This window comes from Solanum dulcamara, chromosome 8 (assembly GCF_947179165.1).
Source record: "Solanum dulcamara chromosome 8, daSolDulc1.2, whole genome shotgun sequence".
NCBI lineage: Eukaryota > Viridiplantae > Streptophyta > Magnoliopsida > Solanales > Solanaceae > Solanum > Solanum dulcamara.
This window is the reverse complement of record NC_077244.1, coordinates 35468828-35476570: the sequence shown is the minus strand read 5'-3', so window position 1 is coordinate 35476570 and position 7743 is coordinate 35468828. Positions and strand designations below refer to the sequence as shown.

The 7743-nt window shown below is 34.4% G+C and overlaps 1 pseudogene; it reads right to left on the bottom strand.

Annotated features, from left to right (window-relative positions):
• Nucleotides 1–5754: 5754 nt before the first annotated feature.
• LOC129899878 (probable xyloglucan endotransglucosylase/hydrolase protein 32) lies at nucleotides 5755–7132 on the bottom strand (annotated as a pseudogene).
• Nucleotides 7133–7743: the final 611 nt, after the last annotated feature.

The window sequence follows — 7743 nt, the reverse complement described above, 5'->3', positions numbered from 1 at the left end:
TATATGGAATGCACTAAGTATGTGAGAAGCATGCATGAACAACAATAATACGACATATTCAATATGAGCATGGGATGCATGACCAATAGATTGAAAACATGAATAAGACTTGAGAGCATTTGAAGATCATAAACATGTGGTCAATGCATCATACAACATTATCATCAAAATCTTATAGAACATAACATATACATATATGGATATTAACTTTAACCGACATGTAAGACTATGTGAGCAACAACATAGAATCCGATATAATTTCCACACCAAGAAGAGAGAGGCTACTTGCCAAGGTAGACTTTGCATCATAAACATAACATAACATGAGCTATTTGTGCATCCACTAGCTAAGCCACAAAGGCAAACCTAACATGTCACATAATTTAGGAACTAATGGTTGCTACTAGGGTTCCCTCGTGGATCCCAACCATAAAGTTTTCTTGGTGGTAAGTTAATTCCAACATAATACACAAAACATAGTCATTAGGAAAGGTAAATCAACCCATCCAATATCATGAAAATATAATATAGGAATAGATCCTTGAAAATCATGATCATAACTTGAACTTATGGATACTTACCTTTCTAAGCATCCTAATCATATAACTTGCATATTGTGAGAAAATCTTTCAAAATTCATGGTTTTACATTTAAAATCATACTTGAATTATCATACATAACTTTCATAAATCATACGTAAATCCATATCTTGAAACATGAAATTCATAGCATAATGCATGGGTCATTGAAAAGCTTATTGAAAACATGTAATTTAACTCAAATCATGCATGAATAGACTATATGGAATTGAAATAAATCATAATTGAGTTGACCCATATGCAATTTGATAAAAATCCTAAAATTTGGAGAATTGAAATTGATAAAAGAAGAGAGAAATTCTTTGGACTCCATGGATGGAAATGTTTCATGGATAAATTCGCACATACATTGGTAATCAAGGCCTTACAATGGTGAAGATTGAAGAACTTGAAAATTTAAACCCTAGCTTTTCTTCCTTTGAAGTTTACAGAGAATTTGGAGAAGATAAGTTAAGGAATTTGAGAGAATGAGGGAATATGGTATACTTGAAGGTTAAAAATGATTATCGGGGTGGTTATAGGTCCAAAACGATGTAGTTTAGGAGTTAAATGAGTGGAATGGTCTAAAATACCCCCACTTAAAATCCACCAAAGTAGACCTACGATGGGGACCTACGGGTCGTAGGTTCCTCTACGGTTCATATGAATGGATCGTCAACTCGATGCACAAAATTTTAAGCTACTAGAATTGTATCTTCGATCCTACGAGTAAAGTCTATGGGTCGTAGGAAAGATTATGGGTCATAGGTACTTTCCATATAACACACCCATACTTAGCCAAATTCCAAACATTCAGGACCCAACCTACGAGTGGAGTTTGCAGCCCGTCGAATATTCTATGGGTCGTAAGACCCTTTCTTCCTGCTAACTTTTCAAACTTCAGAAACTCTGAGTCTCAGAACCAACTCTACGGGTCCATCCTACGGGTCATAAGAATTCATATGGTTCGTAGGAACCCCTCGTAGAGAGGGTTCATACTTAGGGGAATTTTCATTCTTCAGGACCCTTCCTATGGGTCATTTCTACGGGTCATCATTTTTACTATGGGTTGTCAAAGTGACCCATCTCAACCTCAATTTTTTCCAAGGTATCCAGGATTCTTACGATTGCCTTCCTACAGTCCGTAGAACTTCCTACAGTCCATAGGTTTACTCATAGGAACTTGCACCAACAGTTTTCTACAACTTTTCTCCTTGCTTTGGCTTTCCAACATCTGGAATATTACAAAGGGGAATTTGAAGGTTTTGGGTAATTTTAGGTCGTTTGGAGTAGGTCCAAAATGACATAGGTTAGGGATTAAATGAATCCAAAATGACTAAAATGACCCTAATAACATAACTGAGGGGGCTTATTCGGTAAGGTCGATCATGCTCGCAGTCCTGATTAGCGATTCGCCAATCTTTCCTTCTCCTCACCAAAGTTCATGAGTCCTGGGAGAAATTTTCTCTAAATATTTCGCGATAAACACTTCGCTCGCCGAGCAAATTGGCGAGTCCTCGTTCCATCACTTCTCACCAACTTGGCTTTAATCCTGAGTGAAATTCTCATATTTGTTTTGATGAGGTTCCTTAGCTCGGTAAACCTATTCGGCGAGTCACCAAACTCCTTTCTTCTCGCCAAAATATTTTGCTCCCTGAGCCAAACTTTCATAGTATTTAAGCGAGCTCATGTACACTTTCACGAGTCATCGAATGGGTTCGGCAAGTCACCAAGTGAACTCAGCGAGTCTCAGGTTTTCCCTTTTTTCTTTAAAAAAAAACTTGTTTCGAGCTTAAATTTTTTTAGGTGTCACATAATTGCAGCTTCAAATCAAGCATCACTCCACAAGATCAAGAACCACACTGAAGACTGAAACTTAGATATGCATAATAAAAGATGCACAAAAGATTGGGTAAGTACAAATCACTAGTACTCACTAGGCATCACAGCTTGATCGTGTTTAAGTAGGTACTATATAGCATAAATGATGTAAAAATAATTGCACGCTGAAAAAATTCCAGTAGTTCAATAACATGATGATAATAATGAAATACACACAATGATACAAGTACAATATGCAATACAATGTAATGATTATACCGATACATATCCCCTCTATAGTGGCATACTATGAGATAGGATCCATAGGAGACTCGCAAGGTCTATATACCTACGAAGAATAATTTTTCATCGTGCATGCAAGCCAAATTTTGTCTACTACATCATGAAATAGCAAATTCGTCGAGAATAATCTCTCTCAAGCCTGCAAATTTCTTTCAAGGAATCATTTCTGTAGTACCAAAAATTAGTAAGTCAATAAGAATGAATATGAATAGATGATCAGAAGAAAATAATAGTTTTTGAATGCAACAAGTATATCAAAATGTCACAACTATAGACTACGAGCTTATCAACCAACAATTTCATTTTAAACTTTCAACCCATATGCCACAAATTCTGTACACAGCTTAACAATACTTAAACTACAAGTCTCGGGTTGATTATCAACTAAAAATTTCAATTCGGGTGTATCACAATCATCAATCAACGCCTATCAGTACTTCAATCTAATGTTTTATCCAACCCATAACATGCTTTACATTATAATGCCCCAACCAAGCTATGTTTGAGATATAAATCATAACCTACCTTGAAGGCTGAGCGACGTGCCACGAACCTCACAATACTATTTTTTTCCTTTGTCGATCATCAAAATGCTCCGAATCTATCAAAAAATTCATTTTGTATGTGAATACGAGTCCATTGATACCCATGCTGATGCCGTTATATAAAAGTATGGCTTAGTGTTGTATCAAAAAGTCAATCCTTGAAATTTGATGATGAAACAACAAATTTCCTTCAAAAATATTTTATCCATAAGATAACAAACACCAATATGAAATATCATCAAAAATTGAGATCAAATAGGACCTCAAATACTCAATTTACACTCTCGTATATTTTAGAAGAAAATCTTGAAGAATTCCTTTCTTTTCACGGTAAATCAATAAATAAACAAAGAATCATTAGGCAAAATCTAAATGGAAGGTTAGAAACTTTCCTTCGCGAAGAATCCTCGAAATACCCTCAATATTGCCTAACTTTGAGCTGTCAAACTCCAAAAATCTAATTTCAAAATATGAAATCAAAGATAGGAGAAATTCATTGTTCAACACAGTGATCTCTGATGAAGCGGAGAACCTGCCACACCTGCGATCCCGCTGTGACAGAAAAATCTTTGTGGAAGCAAAAGTTACTTAAGTGACTCGATCGACTTTGCGGAAGCAGAAGATCCCGCATACGCGTCATCATCGATGCGGGGATTCCTCACCGAAGCGTTCAGGTCTCGCCAAAGAGGACTCTTCCCCAATTCTGTCAGGCTCGTTCTAGCAGAGCCACTTCCGTTGAAGCGGTAACTTTTTCACTAAAGCGAGAAAAGATTGCTGAAGCAACGATACCAGAAGACATAACTCATCAACTTTTCCAAAAAGCCCAACTTCGGGAATAAATTCTCAGAACTCGTTTGGGACCTCCTGGACACAAATCAATAATACAATAGATAATAAACGCTCTGAACATTATGAAATCACTAAAAGATCGAATAGAGTTTGTCTTGATTAAATATTAGCCTAGGACAACTCTTATCTTATAAATATCCAACTTTTATGCATTACTCGAAACTCATGTGAAAGCCTCGAAAATCACACCCTCTAAAGACCTAATAGAGCTGCCAGAATTTCATAATGGACTCATCTTGCTCGATTGATGACGTTAGTCAATTAATTCAACTTTTCAAACTTTTAAATTAAAAAAACTCAGCCAAGCACCCCAAAATGTATCACTCATCCCCCTAGACCATAAATATCATATTAAAACTACGAAAAGGGATAAAATAGAAAAAATACGCAGAGATCATAAAACGGACAAGAAGATCGTTATATTAAATATGGATATACGTATACACATTATATGTATATCTCTATGTATTTAAGTTTCAGTTATTTCTTATTCTCTATTATCTATACAACTAAAAGCGTGATTCTTAGTCTTAATGGAATATTTTCAAAATTATAATTTAAAATTACTTGCAATATAAATATATAATTTTTAGGAAGTTACAAAGTATATCTCTATGTTTTTTAGTATTCTTGTATTATCCATATTGATATATGTTTATAAATTTATCATTCTATGTTATTTACTTGCGTATATAGATATTAAAATTTTGGTTATTACTAAACTTTTCTTAATTTTGATCATTTAACAACATTAATAGCGTAGTATATATATTAATTAGCATTTTTTGTCTTAAAAATGATATTATTTTTTATTTTTTAAAAAATGTTAGACGGATTAGAAACAAAAAAATATCATGATGTTAAGAAGTGAAAATATAGACAAAGGTTGATAATCTAAGGATATGATATTTAGAAAAGTCTGGGGGGGGGGGGAGAAAATGTATTATTGAAAGTTAAGGAGAGAATTTAATTCTTAAAGCAAAATTGAAAATATAATATAATTCAATAATTTTCACCCTAAATTAAAATATCTAACACTTTATTTTACCTTTTGTTGATGAACGCTCTATCAACAACAAAATGTTGTAGCATATTTAAATTTACAAATACCAAAAAATAATATTGATAAGTGATTAAAAGATCATTATTTTTTTATACATCATCCCAATCAAACAGTACTATAAAATAAAATGAAAGAAGTATAGATACACCCATGTTTTAAAAACAACCAAAAAACAACTAAAATGTTAATACAGTTTAAGATGCAAAAGTCCATCAAATCCATAAGAAAAAAAACAAAGTTTCTTTTCAGTATAATATTGATGTTCCAACAAAAATACAGTATGGAAACTGGCAACGTAAGACAAATCCATGGTTCATAGATTCTCTTTTCACTAAAAGTACCTACTTTGCCAATTAACCGTACACTTACAGTACTCTCATTACTGGCACAAAAATGCTCACATTATTATACATTCATATTTTAAGAAAATTAAGTAAAATTCCACATCTCCAAATCCTTGAAGGCTTGGACGCTTCAATTACTCTTTCATTACAATCATGGCAAGTATGATCCATCCCAAGACACTCCAAAAAAAACTGTATTTATAAAAGAAATTATTTATTATACCTATTTCTTTTCTTTCTTTTCTCCATGTCTAAAACTCAGGTGAACGAGTGTGATCTCTTTGTGGGTCCCGACAATAATGATATACTTTATAGTTCCTTTGCACCTATTCCATGGCATCACTCTGCTGGCGGCTCAGTCGAATGTGTACAAAATAAATTTTGTAGCTGAGTACAGACGTTTTTTTTCCTCCCCACATGGCTAGAAGTAGATAAACAGTTGATTCGGAAACATACGCCAGGGCGGTTGGGTGGAGAGTTCTCGATGGAGAGCCAGAAGGCGGACGGCATTAAGGACTATCGTTGGTGGTGCAACCACCAATCTTGAAATTGTTGTATCTTCTGACAAAAGGTTGATACCTATTAGAGGTACAGTTAAGTAATTTATTATGCAACTTTTTAATAATTAATTAATTTTTAGATGAGATAATCATATAATTCAATTGTAGCTTTGATCTTTCCATCCTCGGTAGACCATGATGAAGCATCCCAAATCGAACCATACACATACATCGGCCTTTTTGGAAATGTTGCATCACTTTTTTTAGGGTACATTCTGATTGGAACATAGTCGACAAAAAATCTACGCATCACACGCATAGACACGTTAGAAAAACAAAGAGAAAAAGTTTTTTTCATTTATGCGTGGGGTCTTAATACTTCCATTAATTCATGTTGTTAGGTTCTTGAATAAGAATCTTATGTTACCTAAAAGCAACTAAGCTGTAGGCTCTGTTACTTGATTGAGTCTAAAATAGTGGATTTAGTTGAACTCGCTCTAAATATATTGTTATGGAAGACTAAAATAAAGTATAGAGAAATTAACGAAGATGGAGTAACGACGGACATGATTTCATTGGGGTCCCAATGGATAGCATAATTGTGAAAACCTTTAGTTGGGTCGAACCAAAGGTGAAACTGCATTTCTCTACCAATAATATGACCATCTCCACTTCCTTTAGTTGGGTCGAACTCAATATCAGTTTCATCATGATGTACTGGAAAGTCTTCACTGTTCGAAAGCTATCAAGATGATTAAAAAAAATCAATTAGAAATGACATAGTAGAATATTTTTATTTTTATTTTCTGCTTAGGTTAATGTTAAGAGTTCTCACGTAGAAAGAATTAATAATTCCAGCAGTGTAACCAGGTTGTAGCTTGACAGACGTGCCAAAATAACCAGATCGATAATCTCTCGGAAATTTAAATCCACTCCCTGAGTTATGATCAAGCCAAATAGTTAAGGTATCTTGGTTGAGTGACTGATGTTGAGGACCCCATAAGTTTCTAAAACCTTTGCTAAATAGTAAGGATCGAACTCTAGTAGGATAGTAGCCAGGAGAAGGTGGACCCTCACAATTGATTGAAGGTAATAAGGAAAGTGCAAGGAGAGAAACAAGGAAAACCATAATTAACATGTAAAAGACTCAATGAGTGAGTGAGAATGATGATATATTGAGTATTTTTGGTTTGAAATGTGAGGAAGTAGACAAGTGTGATGACACGCCACATCATCACCCCACATAAGCTCCACGTAAGTGCCACATGGCATAAAGCTGCCCATGTGAAAGCCTTACATAGGAAAAAGGCTAGTCCATAGTGGAAGGTTCTAGAGACTTCCCTCGGAAGACTTTAGAATTTCATGTATTTGCATGAAAAGTCCTTAGAATCTTTCAGTTGTGTAGAGTATTCTAGAAAGAAGACTTATTTATAAATATAGAGGGACTTTTATAGTAATTACTGTTTGCACTTAAGCCCTAGTGAGTAGTATAAATAGGAGGGTGCCATTCATTTGTATCAATCAAGCAACAAGCAATCTTCCAAAGCTATATACAAAGCTTTCTTTATAAAAGCTCGCTTGTCTTTCTTATAATCTAGCGTTCTATTAGCGATCTAGTCTAAAAGGTTTATTTGAGTTTGTAAGATCGTGAAAGAATTATGAGCAAGTTTTTAAGTGCCGCACGAAGGTCTAAGTCTGTGACAATGTGGTATCAAAGCGCAATTGCTACTAAGGGAAATG